Source organism: Mauremys reevesii, linkage group 5 (genome assembly GCF_016161935.1).
Source record: "Mauremys reevesii isolate NIE-2019 linkage group 5, ASM1616193v1, whole genome shotgun sequence".
NCBI classification, from domain to species: domain Eukaryota; kingdom Metazoa; phylum Chordata; order Testudines; family Geoemydidae; genus Mauremys; species Mauremys reevesii.
Window position 1 is genome coordinate 11831509 of NC_052627.1, and position 18105 is coordinate 11849613.

Sequence of the window (18105 nt, forward strand, 5' to 3'; positions counted from 1 at the left end):
AGACATAAATATCCAAGGGTCACAGCCACACCCTTATTGACACATTACTTATTTTATCTTTTTACTACACAATTATAAAATAAATCAATTGGAATATAAATATGGTGCTTACATTTCAGTATCACATCCAGAGCAGAATAAACAAGTGAGTGTCTGTATGAAATTTTAGTTTGGACTGATGTCACTAGTGCTTTTTATGTAGCCTGTTGTAAAACTGTGCAAATATCTAGATGAATTGAAGTACCCCCCGGAAGACCTCTCCATACCCCTGGTTGAGAACCACTGCTGTATAGCATCATTTCTCCTACTGAATTCTTGGGCAAATCTGTTGAGTGCAGATGAGCTCCATCAGTCAGTAAATAGAGGATCCATTTCTGGCATCAGGGTTCTGATGTGGCTCAGTGAAGCGTTTGTTTTCAGACAGGCATATTGTTAGTAGTCAGAAATATTTTAGCTTTGGACTTTAGAAAACTGCAGTCTGAATATCCAAGCAACTTGCCCAGCGTTGCTGGATTCATAGGAACAAAAGGACTATCGTGAATTAATAACAGATGGTTTCTAATATTGGTTTTTGAGGGAACATGACTAGAATTATTTCTGAGCAGTGCTGTAGTGGTAAAAAAAGGGGCTAACTTAATATTCTCCAAAAGAGAAGTGGGTAAACTCCATTTACCCTAAACTACAATACTGTTTCTGACTCTGTGCCTCCTCAACTGATCGAACTCAGTGTATTCAAAGGGTCTATGATCATTTTTGTACTTTCCCCAAAAGCAGTATTAAGTAGCAATAAAATTCAGAGATACAAAGGAGTGAACAAATAATATTTAGTCACAGCAATTCCAAGGCAGTTGCAACAGATGCTCTAAAAGAGTTTTAGTTAAGCATCATACTGGTGAGAGAACCAAGCTTTGCAACAATAACTGCAAAAATAAGCCAGTCCGCACTAACACGTTGTATCCAAACTTAGGTAGAGATCCAAATTTAGTGGCTGGCCCTACTTACAAAGCGAGACAAATCAAAACCAGAGACTCGACCACCTCTGAACTTTGGAAAAGTAAAAAATCCAGATGTGATTGTTACAACCATGGCTGGAATAGCTCCGTGGCCTTAGTATCCTGCTGCTGCTGTGAAGGGAAAACTGGAAGATCCAGGTAATGCCAGATCCTCTGCTTCTGCCACCTTCCCTCCCACAGATGCTGTTCCATCAAACTCTAGCCTCCACCTCCCCAGCCTACCCCTACATAACAACACACAAGGGGAATTGTACAGCCGTGCTGCATTAATGGTGCACAAACCCAACATGTCCCTGCTCCAACTTCTTCCACTCCCCCTGGAGAAGCTGCTCCTGATCTGTAGAGCCCTGCAAATCTATGTATATTCATTTTAGATCCGTTGATATCTGCATCCGTATATCTGTGGATCGTGCTTTTAAAGTGTTATGTTCTCTCCAGTTATTTGTTGTTTGCTGTTTAAAGAACCCAGTAGCTCAAGAAGAGGAAACTGATTCAGATCTCAGCTATACTGATATCAATCAGGAGTGTACCTCCACTGAGCCAGGTGCATTCAAAGTGAGATTTACAGGGGTATTGAGGCTTCTAATGGGATTTTCACATACACCTAAGCAGGTTAGGTGCCTAATTCTGTTGGTTTCAAGGAGAGTTAGGCATTTAGCCTGATGAGATGCTGTTGAAAATCGAACTAGGCATCTGTCTTCATCTTTAGGCCTCTAAAGACCTATGTGCTGCGCCTCTCCCCGGGGATGTAGGCATCTGGGTGCTTTTGAAAATTCTATTAGGCACCTAACGCTTAGTTGCCTTTAAAAAGCTGGCCCTGAGTGCTGCTGTGTAGGGAGAGTGGGAAAGTCGGCTTCACTCACTTTTATGTCATCACACCCCCCACTCCCAATCTGGAAGCAGCTCTGAACTGAGCTGGTGTCCCGCCGCAAGCACGAGCAGCCTAAAATTCACAGGCAGTGGCAGAAACCCTCCCTAGAACTGCTAGGAGGCTTTACATGGGCCGCTTAGCAATTCCCCAGCGATGGAATGATCTTGCTGGGAGCCAGGCTTTCAGGGCAGGTGCACACCGCTGGAGTGGCACACGGCTGCCCCAGCACAGGAGAAGATGAAGGCCACAAACTGGTGTAGGAATCAGATTCACTGTGATGCGCTTGCTCTTAGTCCCGCTATTCTAAATGCGTCCTGACTAACAGCTGACACATACTGGCATAAAATAAACCAGAAAAAGGTATAATCTAAAAGGCAGCTGTTCAATGTACAGATCCCTGTCAGTTAGAAGTGTTTGGTTGTACCTGCTTACCTCAGTTATCCTACAGGTGGGATTACTTGTGCTCCTGGGAATAGGTCATAGAGTTGAGCTTGTTTTACATTTATTCCCAATGCCAGATTAAGGCCAGGTCTACACTAGAAACTAAAGTCCCTTAGGGGAATGAATTTTTTACAACATTTCTAAACTGGCAAAAGCCCTAGTGTAGATTCAGTTGTCCTGGCAAAAAAGTCCTCATGTCAGCATAGCTGATTTTGTTCAGGGAACAGTATAAGCTATACTGACCATAGCCCTCTTTTGCCAGTATAAGGTGCATCTACACTAGAATCATTTGGCAGTGTAGCATTGCCAGTTCAGCTATACTGGCAAACCTTTTCTAAGGCAGTGTAGGCCATAGCTTGCAGGCCTGTGCACACTCAAAAATGGAGGGAACCCAGGGGCGATGTGGCCCTGTAGAAGACCTTGCCGCAGGCCATGCCCCTTTATGTCAGCCAGGGGCAGATGCTTTCCACTTGCCCACTACTGTCTCAGTCTCTCCATTACGCCTCACACTCCTCAGAACTTGTCCCCAGAGTGGCCAGGAACAAGTCTGTTCATCTGATAACCGTCCACCATACCAGTAACTTTTAGACAAAGTTTACAAAACAAGAGTCATAGGATTTTGCTTTTGACCAAGCCCTGAACATACCTTACTATGCATGAGGAGATCCAACAGACAATGAGGACACTACAGAGCAACCTGGAGCACCCCCATCCAAAAATTCACTTGGACACTCAGAAAAGGAATTACTTTGGGAATTAAAGGTCCGCAGGCCAGATTCCACCCGGCATTTACATGGGTCCATAAGGAGCTTTACAGGGACTGCTGCTTCCCCGGCTCCCTGAAGATGTTTGGCACCTCAAAGTGGGTGAGACGGGGCAGGCAGGAGGCTATGGCTCCAACCCATCACAATGGTAGGCCACAGCAGCACCTTATGAAGGGGATTTATAAAGCAAACATAGCCTTTGGATGATGGGAGCTCTGGGAAGTTTTCTGCCCTTTATTATGAGCTGTACCTCATGGATAAGGAATCCTCTTTGAGAGAAGAATGTGTTCCCTTGTTATGCCGGGTCTGAGGTTACGAAACAATGGATTCTTTTTGTCTTTTCCCAAAAAAACAACAACATCCACCTTCATAAAGGAAGAGACACAGTGAAATCCTCAGCGTGGGAAAATCCAACACCAGAAACTCAAAGCAGGGAGTATAAAAAACTATTTCAGTGTTGACTCTGGCATGTCTCCAAGTCTAATTCATAACACAGATTGAGAGGCTGGTTGCATAAATAAATATTGAAGCAGGAAACGACTGTTCTGTTGTTCAATTTGTGCTCTAATTTAGCCTTATAGAAACCAAAACAGCGATAAGTTATAAAGCCTCAAACGTTTAGTTCCATTCGTCGCAAAGCCCTTTCTGCAATGGGTGAGCATAACTAGCTCCATTTTACACGTGGCAAAACGGAATCATACGAAAGTGAAATAACTCGCCCTAGGTTGCACAATTAGTCTGTGGAAAAATAGCTCACGTTTCTTCACTCACCGTTCTTCGCCCTCTTGGTGTTGCATGCACCCCTGCCCCAAAACCTCTGGTAAATAATGTCCCCCGTTCGAGCAGTCTTCTTGTTCTCGAGACTGTCCTTCTTCTCCCCTGATGGCAATCCATTTCCCTGTGGCCCCCTTTACTGGCAGTAGAAGGCCTTTGATTTATTGTTTGGACTGTAGCCTGTACACAACAAAGTTTTGCTAGCATAACTATGTTGGTCAGATGTGTGTGTGCGGGGGAACCAACAACCCCCCTAAGCTGATATAACTATGCCAGCAAAACCCTCAGTGTAGATGCAACTATGCGGCTAGAAGAGTGGTTTTGTCAGCATCGCTAATGTCATTAGGAAGGTGCTGTTATTATACCACCAGAAAAACTCTTTCTATTGGCTCCAGCTACGTCTGTAGTAAGGAATTCCACTAGTGCTAGTATAGGTCTGTGATTTTTCTTCTGTTTCTGCCTTCCTTTATGTCAGGAAACAGGAGGCCATCTTCTCTGCTCTGGCAGAGCTGTGCTTGCCATTTAAGCTACTTCAGTGTACCCCAGCTTAGCCAGATGGAGGTGGCATAAAGCCACCAGTTAGTATCTTTAAATTGTAATATATTTAATTAAGTTCCTGATCCAAAACCTGTTGTCCTATTGCCCCTAATTTCATGAGAAATGAAATGTTACCAACTGTCATGATTTTATTGCAAGTCTCCTAGTATTTTGGAGTTTTCCTTAAAGCCTCAGCTCCTGGAATCATGTGATTACATGAGACTTTCAACTTTCATTTAAAAAATGCCCTCATGATTGCAGAGGAAAAAAAAACTTGAAAATGTGACCCCTAAACGCTGAAAGACTTGAAGGTAACTAATAACCCCCTGAATTTATTATTTTTAAATCTCATGCGTTTTAGAGCCAATCTCATGAAATTTTGGGGCCCGACTCCACTTTTGAATGCATGAGGTTGTAATGTGGATTAAGGGCCATTGAATACACCAAAAGACATTTGCCCATTTTAAAGAATTCTTTTGCTCACAAACACTTTGTTTGCATCATAACCCACAATGAAATCCCATCCCGCTCACGACTAACACCTGCTGGATGCTCTCTCTTCAAAGGCCTCCTTTTAGGAGAGTCTTTGAGGATGATAAATGAGGTCTTCCCTGGAGGAGGTTACTGCTTCCCTGGCAGAATAGGCAGAAAGTACAGGGAAGAAGCTACAAGGAATGCAGGGGGAGGGAAGAATCCTTCTTCTGGCCTCAGAGTAGCAACAGAACTGCTTTGCAGTCACCTTAGCCTGAAGACTGGCCTGGCTGCCACAGCTCCTCCACCAGTCCCAGGATTGCTAGTGTATCTGCAGCTATGTGGATCTCCCAAGCTTCATCCCTGGTCCTCCACTTGGCCAGCCCCAACCCTCTTGCATGCTGGAGTTCAGGAAGCTCTGGGCTCAGAACCTTTGACCAGGATCACAGCCTTCTTCCCTTCCTCACCAGTTCTACTGGAGCCAGGGACCTCTAGGACCACAAAGGATTGGAGACAGGATTTGACCCTAAATCTTTAAAATTGCTCCAGTTTGGGAAGTGGTGCTGAGCTTATGAGGGCTTCAGCAGTTGCTAGTCAGGGTGGCAGGTGTCATGGAGTCCTTGGAAACAGCTTCATTTCTTTACAAACAAACCATCTTCTTAGCCATGATTTGCAACTAAAGAAGAATGAGCCTTGTCTTGGGTAGGGTTGTTTACCTAGTATATTATGTGCTTCCTCCAGCGCAAGGAATTTCCTCCACTTACAAGCCTATTGTAACTGGCTTTGGAAACAAGTGAAATTTGATCATGATGCCCTCCACAAAAAACTAATTTGCATGTACAGGAAATGGCCTGGCGCTCTATTATAATTTATAGTTGGACTCTGCCCAAGTTCCAGGTTGAATAACTTAAGCCTGATAATTTTTATTTGCTGAATGAAAGCCAAGACCCACGGAGTCCAGAGAAACACCCAACTGTAACCAGCCATACAAATAACCATTTCCAATCAGCTCTCTGTTATGTTAGAAATCCTGACAAGAGCACAATCACCGCATGCAAGCCAACAGTCTCGTTTGAGCGTTGAACTTAAACTTATTGGCACAGAGGAGGAAGTCACAGTAGAGGCACGTGGTCAGTGAACGTTCGTGCCAAGCAGCCAGTTTTGTGCTTAAAGCTCTGGCTGATAGTTGCAGAAGCTTGTATTGTGCCAATTGGTGGTCCTACAGCATCCCCACTTAGGGTGACCAGATGTCCCAATTTTATAGGGAGAGTCCCGATTTTGGGGTCTGTGAGGGTCCACGGCCCTAGGGTCAGGTCAGCGTGGGCTATCCGTCACAGTTCGCAAAGCAGCCCTTCGGCGCAGGGCCACGTGGCCTAGCAGCCAGAGTCTATAGCGCCCCCTCTGGTGTAGGGTGGCATGGCCTAATGGCCAGAGTCTACAAAACAACCCTTTGGCACCAGGTAGCATGGCCTAGTGGCCAGAGTCTATGGCGTTGGGGTTTGATAGCTCCAGTAGGGGGGCTAGGCCCACCCGACTCCACTGAGCCCCGACCCACGGCCCTAACAGTGGCATAGCAGCTTGCCACTGACTCAGTGGGGGATCCTACCGAAACATGCTGAGTTTCCCCAGGTGACAGGTACCACTCTGCCACCCTCTCTGGGTCACTTCCTACCAGAGTCTGTGTTGGGGTTTCCCATGAGACATTGGATCCTCTGTGTTCAGCAGATCCAGTCATCTCCAGGGTCTTCTCCAGTCGCCGGGGTGCAGGCAGGCCGCGAACAGCTTCAGTGCCAGGCATAGTCAGAGGCTGTGGCTAACCCTCCACAGGCGCTTCCCAGGCAGGTCCTTCCCCTGCAACCTCCAGGCCAGAATGAGCGGGTCTCTCTCCCTTTATACTACTAGAGCACTTGGAGCATGCCCAGTCTTGCCAGGGAGGCGGGACTTCCGCTGTCAGTACCTGGGGCTTAACCCTGTCTGGGCTAGTGCGGGGTAAGCGGATCCTGTCACAGGGTCTTTTTATTATATAGGTTCCTATTGCCCCCCACCCCCGTCCTGAATTTTCACATTTGTGGTCTGGTCACCCTATCCCCACACTCACCTCCTTTAGGTGCTCAAGGCATTTTCCACAGCACATAAGTCCTTGTCAAGCCCCTGAGTACTGTGCACTCTGTCTGAGGGCAGGGCTAGGGCATGGTTAAGTGCCCATTGGCCCGCATACACACTGCAAGGACCCTTTGGGATAATTATGCCTAATGCACAACTACCTGAGGAGTCACAAGATGATTCCTGTGGTAGTCAACTACCAGGCCCTCTCCTCTGCCAGGGCTGCACCACCAGTACATGAAGCAGGACATATGGTGTCTTGGCTCAACATTTCCCTAAGCACCACACAGCCATGCTGGGCAAACGGGTAATAGAAAGCAGCAGTTTTACTACAAATGTCAGTGTAAAACATGTATGCCTTCTGGCTGGGTCAAGACTGAATTCACACTTACTGAGACTGACCATCTTTAGTTCTTCTTGTGGTGGTCAGCTCCATTGCCATGTGCAGCGTCATCATTAACATCCTGCGCCTGATGCATCATCCATGCCGTGTATGTATTTTGGGACGCCAAGCGCCTTCCTAAAAGTCTCTCACCTTTTCCCCCCAAGAACTTTCTTGAGTGCACAGACCTCATTAGCATATAGTGATGAGTGATTTGCATATGATGATGAGATGATTCAGGTAGGTGAGGATGTGCTGGGATGTGCATCTCAGTCATTTTCTTCTTCTCTTTGGATAGTTTTCCCTGCCTCGCTGAGCGTTTCCAACAGTGCTGAAATCCTAGCACCCCCATCATCCAAGCAGCCTCCTCCAGGGGCTTCAGCGCCTTACAGTTCCTGTTGCATCCAGGGAAAAGCCTGTCTGGAGAGCCCCAGCCAGGGTGAGTAACTTACAACTGGTATTTTCAGAGACTGCTCCACCCACAAAGCATGAAACCTTTGATAAATCCAGTGTGTCCAAAGCTAAGCACTCTGTTCCCCTGCTACGCACCCAGTCTCATCACCCGTGAACATTCTAGGCTTGTATATATTTAATGTTTGTCCTTCCTGAGATTGGTGTGGGTTTTTGATGACCCAGACGATTTTGCCAAAGCCTCCTTAATAACTGACCTGGTGGAGCTTTCTCCGGAGAGTAGGCTCCTTGGCCTGGTCCGATATGGGAAGGGAGAGAACTGAAAGCAGGTGCAACGCAGTGGTGCCTCTTAATAGTGTGGCTTTTCCTCAGGGATATACTTATTACTGGTCTCTTCTGGGTCTTCTAGAGCTTCTCCCCTTTGTAATAGAGCTGTTGCAAATTAGTCATGTGACCGCCTTACATCTGGAAAGCCTTCCCCATCCCGTTTCACCAGCCACCATCCTATCCTTCGTCAAGTCCCTCTGAAAGACTCACTTCTTACATGACACCCATAAAAAGTAAGTGAATTAAAAATTAACCAACCAACCCGGTGATGTCCTCTGCAGAGTTTCCCAGTTTGCTTGGCCTTTTTTTGACTCTATCTGTTTTTGAAGGCCAGCGTCTCCCTTGCCCTAGAGTTTGAGAGAAGGTACAAAGAACTTTCCTCCCCCACCTCTCCTTCCCTACCATGGGCTTTGCCTAGAAGTGGGACCATAACTGTCCCTTCCCCATAACAGCCTGCAGAGAGTGGAGGAGGCTGCTCCACCCTGTGTGTTGCTCCATCCCTTTGCACTGCCTGGAACACTGAGATTGTGGACAATCGCCACCCTCCAGGAGCTGCTCCGGCCTGTGGATAAATGACACAACTAGCTTTAATTGATTTATCCAAGGCCATGGGTAGTCAAAATACAGCCACTGTTTGTTTTTTTAAAACTCTGAATGTTGTACTGAGAATTGCATTGGCCTAGTTTCATGCTCTGCTGACAAGGATAAGCAACCCACAATATTTACTTTCTGCGGTTTTATTTTGAAGACGGAAACCAGATTGAAATAGAATGGTAGTCCCTTGTAAACACAATTCTAGTGACTCAGACAGTAAGCGTGATTTTCCTCTGGCAATGTGAAGGGATTCAAACAATGTTGAGTTGAAAATAGGAAGGCTAATAGGGGTTTCACAAATGCAGGGAAGAATATTTATTTAAAAATAAACGATAGTCTTTTTTTCTTGTCTGTTGCTCTTTCTAGCTCTCTTTCCTATCTGTTCCTCATGCCTTTCCTTGTACCGACATTTCTCTTTCCTTTTGAATTCATCGAGAGACGATGGCAACAAGTCTCACTTTCTAGCCAGCCCAAGCCTCAAGAATTAGGATTGAGCCAGAACATCTCTCCCTGCAGGATAGTCGTACTGGCCTCATTGCAGCCCTGTCAGAGCTCCATCCAAAATGCACAGAGGGATCATGTGTGAGGCCTAAACTGACTCTACGGTTACCCTCCAAAGAATCACAAGTATATCCTTAATAATGTTAGAAATATTTAGGCGAAGGCTTCAGTAATACAGCAGTAACCTCCCCAGGAAAGCTGCATCTCATTCACTAAAGTGATTCCAAGAAAAGAGAGGGATTACTGAAAAGCTCCATATGGCAACTATGTCTTTTATCCTCTATCATTTCGTTATTTTTAAATGCTTATTTCTTCTGTCATTACCAGTTTCTCTTTCCTTATTTTTTTTCTTCCTTGTGGCAGGGCAATGACTCACCAGCTGGCACCTCCTGCTGGCTGTCTTGGGAATTAGCTCTTTCCAGCCCTGAGCGCCCTCTGCAGGCCGGTGTCTTGCCTGCTGCTGGGCCCCATGTCCCTCCCGGACCCCGGTGCCCCTCTACTTCAGGGTTCTGCCCCCAGCAGTAACCCACAATTTGGGTCTCCCTTCCCAGGGGAGCCCCCAACCCTGTATCCCCACCTTGCTTCAGTGGCTACTGCCAGTCACTGTCTAGTCCCCGCTCACTGGGGAAGGCTGCAGTCTGTAAACCACTCAGCTGCCCCTGCCTAGTCCTGGGCCGCCCCTCTGCAGCCCTAGTACCCTTTCGTGGGCCCTCACCTCAACATGCAGCTTTGGGCTTATCTAGGCTGGAGCTCCCTGGCCCTTCCCCAGCCCTGCTCCACCCTTCTCAGCTTTCCAGGCAGGCAGGTCCTTCTCTCTCAGAGAAGCTAGCGAGTGTGTCTGTCCCATCTCTGGCCCTCAGCCCTCTTATAGGGCCAGCTGCTTTCCCCCTCAGCCTACCTTTTCCAGCTGCAGCCCTTTTCAGGGCCGGAGTGGGGTGACACCCCTGCTACATTTCTGTTTATTCTTTGTCTCTCTTCCTTCCATCCACTGAGAAACAATGGCCGATCATCTCACTTCTACCAGTTCCACTCCTCACTAGCCACTGGGGCGAGCCATTCATTTCCCACTCTGGTGCTGACATACACAAAGTGGAGGGAATCACAAGCCTTTTACAGCATCCTCCCACCCAGCCGCTCAGCTGAACAAGGAGAGAGAATGAAACGTCACAAGCTTTCACAGCCTTAGTGCCAATTGCAGCTGGCACCACTAGATCCTATCATTGGCCTCCATCTGTTTAACATTCCTCTTTTCCTCATGCTGGCGTGTTCTGCAGCCTCAGAAACCAGTAGCCCACCTAAGAGTTTCCTCCACTTCCAAACTTAGTATTTGACTAAAACCTGTAGAAGCCATTTGGAGAGTGTCAAAGGCAATCTTCCCTCCTCCCTTTGTAGCAGCCCCAAGCCTCTCCTGGTGACTGAAGGTGCCACACACCTCAGACCAAGATGCTAGCGGCTGCACAAGGACCCGGGGAGCTTAACTTCTCCCTGTGAGTTGCTTAGGCCTGGTCTTTGCTGCAGTTAGGTCCAGGCAAGGAAGCTTACGCTGACCTAGTTGTGCTTGTGTCTACACTTAAATTTGGCTCCTGCTGACATAAGTGTCCCATCACGCCAAGTTAATAACACCACCTCGCCGAGCAGCATATAGCCACAGTCAATGTACTTAGGTTGATGCAGTGTGAATGTAGACACTGCATAACTTATGTCAGTCTTAACGGTCCTGCAGCAGCTGCCCCAGACTGACTGCTCTGGTCACCATTGTGAACTCCCTGCCCTTTAAAGCCCCACCAATTTTTGAAATTCCCTTTCCTGATTGCCGGCTTGCTGAGCACATCTAGCAGCTCTCCAGTGCCCAGCCGACCATGCTGGCTACCCACTCTGCAAACGCACTCCTTCCTGGAGTGCACAGGAGGCACTGGATCTCCTGGGCCTGTGAGGAGAGGAGGCTGTGCAGGCCCTGCTCTGAACCAGCTGGAGAAACATCGACATCTATGAGCACTTTGCTGGGGGGGCGCAGGAGAAGGGGTACGACATGCACCCCACACGGCTGGTATGTTCTATAATTAGATTTCACCAACCCAGTAACAGATGGGAACTCCTGGTTCACTGTATCAGTTTTACCATAGACTCACAGACAGACCCCTGAGGGTCTCCAGTGTACTTTGCCACCCAGACAAGCTGGACTTAGTTATAAAAGGTCACTTATACCAAAATTCAGAAAATATTCAGGTTGCTTCCAGTCCCAAGAGACCAGCCCCTTACCCCAGATCAACTGGTATCTTAGATCTCACACCAAAGACAACGCTTGTAGCCAATTCTGTAATAACTAACTGAAGGGTTATTAACTTTAAGGAAAAGAAATGAGTTATTTACACATTAAAGCAAGCAAGCATATAACACAAATGAGTTGCAATCTAAATCCTAAGAGTGACAGAGTTGTAGTGATCTGTGACTGCAAAATGTCTTTCTTTGGGACTAACCCATGCCAAAGAGCATGGGAATCTCTTTGCTTATTTTTAGGAATCCTTGTATCTCAGAGTCAAGACAGCATAAAAGAGATTCAATTTCTCCTTGGCAGGGATTTTTTATGCCTTCCTTTCCAGTGTTCAGAACTGATAGGATGAGTTCTTATGTCGGTCTCTTCTTCCTGGAGGGAGTTAGGAATGCAATCAACAACATCTCTGTCCTTTGATGTTACACACTATGTCAATTGCCTTCAACTGGCCATTCTTGTATGCAGGGCAAGCACTTTACCTTAATCAGAGCTTCTTTTTCTGTTTGCAGTAGTTACACAATTACAGAGGTTTACAGTGCAAACACTCAATATAAAACTTTATACCATGTGCGCTATGGAGATTATAAGTGAGATCAATACTTGCAGGATTCTACAAGCATCTTATAAAGTCTAAAACTAAACACATTCTTATCACCTATAATATCTATGCTGATGATGCTAACCCACAGGTAACAAAAGCTTGTTCCCAGCTATGCATTTGTAGGTGTTCAGTGAGGCCTGGGACCTTGACATGAGCTGGCACCTGGTCTGCCAGCATCGCAAATGCATGGCAAGAGCCCCTGTGGTGGATTTCCTGGGTCCAAATTGATTCCCAGCTGACCAGTAGCAATATGGTGCTGCAAGTTTCCACAGCGTGATCACCACATTTCTCCACTGTCAGCGTGGCTCTCGTTTTGGTGAGGCACCGTTTGATCAGATCAGATTCTTTAAGCCAGTGTTTTGGCCGAAGGTACACCTATAAAGTCTGACAAAGACGTGTGCAGACTGCATGGTCAGATATGTGGGGAACCTCTCTGGGGAGTTCACCAGCCCAGAAGACAGCACCTTGCACTGAAAATGGTCTCTTCCAGACCTGACCCTGAAGTATTTCCTTGGTCTTTTCATTGTCAAGGTGTGGAATCAGGCACGGCAAAGATTAAGGGATGGGCAAAGGGCTCCCTTGGTTCTAGAGTGGATTCAAACTCTCTAAAACCCTTGAAACCATAAGGGAGGCTAGGATAGGGTGCTGAAAAAAAATGTAAATCCTGGGGAAAAAATTAAACCCCTTCTCTAGGTGGGTGAAAGAATTCTGCCTTACTAGGGACAGATGGTAGCCAACAGAATGACCCCATTCCTCCCCCCTCAGGTTCCAAAAATATTAATATAGAGGGTTACTAATAAATTACACAAGTGGGAAGCTCATCAGGACGATTCACCACAGTTGCCTCCCCTACCAGGCAATAGAGCTTCAACTTCTCTTTTGTTATGCAAACTTGTTTATAACTTGTTATCTTTTCTTATACATGTTAATTAGCCTCTCGTTCCTATGTTAACTTCCCTCCCCGAGTCACTGCAGGTTTAGCGTTAGTCCAAACTGGTTCCTTCTAGCTTTTTAGTTACTTTATTTTGGTTTCACAAAGATGATGACTCTTCAGTTTCTTACACCTGCACAACATGAAACATGATTACTCAGCAATTTCTTACCCATACATAGGTCTACTTAGGCTTACACCGTTAAACATTATCAGAAGAGACTCTTAACATCTACCGCAGGCTTCTGTCAGGCCTAACTATGCTTTCGATCCCAACACTGGGGCTTTAATATTTCGAGATTCACCATACAGTCGTGAGAATTGTAAATCCTGCAGTTATATTAGTTCATATTAAAAATCAAACCTTTCTTTTGGGGTTGAGTATCCAAACGTATTTATCTCCCATTCAGATACATTTAATCCAATGATATTACAGACTTTCAGAAACATTCATGAACTGTGAAAGCAGTCCAGCCTCATGGAGGTTGTACTGGATTAGGACTCCTTAAGACTTAGGTTCTATTCCCAACTTGGCCTCTTGGGTGACCTTGAATGAGTCACTTTTCCTCTCCATGTGATGAGTTTCCCCCACTTCTTTGGGGTGCTGACTGGGATACCCCTGGGCTCCCTTTACGCTGTATTGCTGAGCCAAGCCCCTCCCTCTGGCTTCAGACTGCACTTAAGCAGCCCACACACAGGTAGGGACACACCCCGCTGCAGCTTTACGCACAGATGCTGTGATCAGCTCTGCGTGGGAGGGCTCAGCTAAGGAACTGCCCAGTACTCAAGTGACCACCCCCCTCTGGAGTGCAAACCCAAAATTGTACCGTCTTGCACTTTGCCCAGAGAATTGTCCAGCATAAGATCATGGAATTCACCCCCTTCCTCAATGTGGAGAGAGACATGCAACAGCTTTTGGCATCCCCCTTCCCCACAGTTATGAATTCCACACACTGGGTTTTAGCCAAAACAAAAAGAAGATTATTAACTACAAAAGATGGATTTTTAGTGATTATAAGGGATAGCAAACAGATCAAAGCAGATTACCCAGTCAGTAAAACAAAATGCAATCTAAGATTAATGTACTAAAGAAATTGGTTACCAGTAGCAAATTCTCACCCTGAATGGTGTTTTAGGCAGAGTGCAGAGACTTGCTTGTGGCTTAAAACTTCAGATAATCCATGCACAGGCTAGACAATCTTCTAGCCTGGGTTCAGCCCTTCCACCCCACCCTGCCCAGTGTCTTTGTTTCTCAGGTGTTTCCAGCAGCCTTCTTTCTTGGGTTGGGAGTTAGTGAAGAACGAACCATGATGATGTCACTCCCTTGACAAATAGTTTTTGCATATGGAGGAAATCCTTTGTCTCCCAGTGTGATTCCCACCCTCAGTCAGTGCGAAAGATACAAAAATGATACATGCATACAGATAGGAGAATCATAATCATAACCTTCTCAACGATACCTCACATGGTCTATCTGGTACAAAATACATCATAGTGATGCCATAATCATATCATAACAATATTTCTACGAAGAATATGGGGGTGTAGTGTCACACTCAGTAACTCACTCTCCCCATATGTAAAACGAAGGTAGCGATGTTTATCTGCTTTGAGATCTACTGATGAAAAGCACTAGCAAAAGCTAGGGATTATCAATGGAGCTATGAGAATTTGCTTCAGCTAAAGATCTAAATCCCAGACCTTTATAGTCCTGTGTACCTTTATACTTGAATTCATAAATTGTACAGACAGATTCCCCCAAAACATCAAAAAGTCCTACTGGGTTTGGCTATCTGGTTCTTCCCTGCAGGAGCTGTGACCCGTGGTGAATAGAAAGATTCCAAGCAGCCTTCTTAAATTTAATCTTAACAGTAGGAACACAGCATAACAAGAGAAAAGGATTTTTTTTTTAAATAATGAACAGTCTTTATGCAGATCTGAGCTGGGGACTTAGGCAGGCCTATCTTACCCCAGACTCTGGAGTCATTTGACCCCCTCCTTAAGAGAGTACCTGTGTCATTATACCCTCCTGAGGCTTTTGATCCTTCCCTCACCTCCTCACAGGGACAATCTCTCCTGGTGAGACTGTCTCCAACCCACGCCCAACAGGATGACTAGGCCAAGGCTCAAGGTGAATGGCTCTGAGATGTCCTACAGGTTTTTACAGAGAGGGACATATCAGGATTCATTCATATTCCTAGTTTCCAAGGCTAGAAGGGATTACTCTGATCATCCAGCCTGACCTCCTGTATGACACAACCTGTAGAACTTCCCCCAAATAATTCCTGGAACATATCTAGAGGATTCATCTCGCCCTTCCTGGGTGCATTTCCTGACAAACCCACTAGTGAATTAACACAATAGCTGCCCACAGTAAACAACACATTGATGTGGTATTCATAAATGATTACAGGCAGCTCCAAATCTGTCCCAGCACCTTTAGTTATTAATTATTATTATTGGTATTACAGTAGCAGCCGCAATCAGGACCCCACAGTGCACTGTACAAACACATAGTGAGAGGCGGTCCCTGGTCCAAAGAGCTCACAATCTACATAGACAAGATACCAGTCTATCCACGTGAGTCACCAGACAGGAACATGGTCTAAGGTCCTAACTAGCTAGCCATTGTTCAGCAGCCCCGATCTAGTGGGACAAACTGCTAGAGATGAGCCGGTGGCTCCGTTTCTGTCCCAAACCACCCTCTAGCCCAGAGGAGACAATAGGTGGACCACGGGCCAAATCCAGGCCACAAGATGCTTTTGAACAGATCTTGAAATCTTTTTATTTACTTATCATAATTGTTATTATTTTGGATTATTTTCTCCGGAGTCTGGACCTTGACTATACCTTGACCAAGTAATTTGGACGTTGACAAAAAATAAATTGATTACCCCGATCAGGTCAGTTTGACACAATTTGTTCTTGAGAAATCCATGCTGATGTTTGGATTTGGCCCATTACAGAAATAGGGGTAAGCTGCCAACCAAACTCTGGGCATGTCCACACTTACCTCTGAAGCAATCGATCCAGAAGGGGGTCGCTTTATCACGTCTAGTGAAGACGCAATAAATTGACCCCCAAGTGCTCACCAGTTGACTCCAGTACTCCACCGGAGCAAGAGGTGCAGGCGGAGTCGACAGGGGAGCATCAGCAGTTGACCAACCACAGTGAAGACACCACGGTAAGTAGATCTAAGTACGTCAACTTCAGCTACATTACATTCGATCGATCCCCCCGCAGTGTAGACCAGGCCTCAGATCTGGATGGGGAGAAAGAATGGGAGTTGGATCAGGCCAATGTGAACTTCATATCATTTAAATGACAACGGCTAGTAATTGCAGTTGTTCTCAAAGAATATTCACCTAGCCTAAAAGCAAACCTTACAGAAACAAGCGTGGTTATTATGAGCACATTAAAGAGTAGATTCTATCCATGATAAATCCAACGCAGAGATTGCAGAAATACCACCCACTTCTTATCCTTGCCTCCCACTCAATACGCAGCAGTCACACCCATCTGTTTCCTGCACACACATCAGGTGCTAAAATTAAAATGTCCCTTTTCTCATCCGCTTGGAAAACGTGGCTCTGAGGCAATTGAACACCTTGATTGACTCAAACTTGTTTGCGAAAACCAGGCGCAACTCACTGAAGTTCAGCCAGTCATGCTGGTCTTTTCCTTCTTATTCCTTGAAGCCTTCTTTCCAAAATTGCTCACTGTTGTCCTGCTGACTGGCTAGTCATACTACATAAGTGCCTTTTCTAACCCAGGTTGGAAATTCAATTTTTCCCATAGCTTTCCTGAGTAAAAACATCAGCCTTCAGGGAAGTTATGTCCCAGAATGCCTTCTGTGACTGACTGATCTTCATTAATTAAACTTTTGCATAGTCCTGCTTTGTTTAACTTCACAGGCTTTTTTCTTACATAGACTATGAACACAGTATTATTCTCCAGATAATCCATTGCCTTCCTGAAATGGGACAGTCTCTGTGGCTTTTCAGTCCTTAACCTTTCCTGAGACTGGCAATAAAGATTTCTGTTACTGCCCAACATGCAAATGGTTTTTGTGATGGATGCCTGCCCACTGGGAAAAAGTTTGAGACCACTAAACAGTCAATCAATGGTGTAACAATGGCTGCCAAGGATCTCATGCCATTTCCCTGGTGAGCAGTTCCTGCTTCCAGGGGCGGGAGAACTCTGAGCTGCAATCTTGCTCCATCAGACAGCCATGCTGCATGGAGCAAGGATCCTCCCATCTCCTGTAACAGGCTCTCCCCCACCACGTACCCTTCTTCCCAAGATGGTGCTCTGGATTCCATTGGCTGAGCCTGACTCTCCCGCTTCCCGCAAAAGGAAGTTCACATTGCTGTGTTTCTTTCCTGTGCGGTGCTAAACAGCCAGAAAGTTGAAGGCCAGAAGAGACCAACAGATCATCCAGTCTGACTTCCTGCAGATCACAGGCCACCAGCACCATCCAGCCCCCGCACGCTAAACCTAACTATCGAAATTAGACTGACATATTACAGTCTGCAGCAGACTCGATATGTACCTCAGCAAGAGAATGGAAGAGGCCAAGCTCCGCCAGTGCCTCAGGCCCCCACAATGGCAGGGAAATAATTAAGTGAGATATACCCAGATAATCCTGGCAATTATGGGCTAGTTACCTGACAGTGCTTCCTTTTCGATCACACAAAAGGGCTTTTCCGCAGGGAACAGCTTTTGTCTTAAGATACAACGTTAAAGCGCTGCCACCGCCACACTTTAATGAGGCTTGTGTGGTCACGTCAGAGAGCTCTCCCAGTGCGTTAAAAAACAAACGCTCCCACGAGGGGAGTAGCTTCCAGCGCTAGTGCTCTGTCTGCACTGACGCTTTACAGCGCTGAAACTTGCTGCGCTCGGGGGAGGGGGGGGGGTTTTCACCCCCGAGTGAGACAGTTGCAGCGCTGTAAAGTGCCAGTGTAGACAAGCCCTTAGATACAGGACTGGGTGTTTTTTGCTATTCACCTCTCATGGAAGTACCGACCCCAGGCGTATCTCAGTGGCCTCTGTCTGCAAAGTAAACTCTTGAAAAATGTGGATGAAGAGGACAGGCTCTGACTTCTGTGTGTG

The 18105-nt window shown here is 46.2% G+C and overlaps 1 protein-coding gene across 1 annotated transcript in view; it reads left to right on the forward strand.

Annotated features, from left to right (window-relative positions):
• Positions 1-18105, forward strand: part of LOC120406410 (growth-regulated alpha protein-like) — a 145371-nt gene that overhangs the window by 44595 nt on the left and 82671 nt on the right. The gene's annotated exons all lie outside the window — the stretch shown is intronic.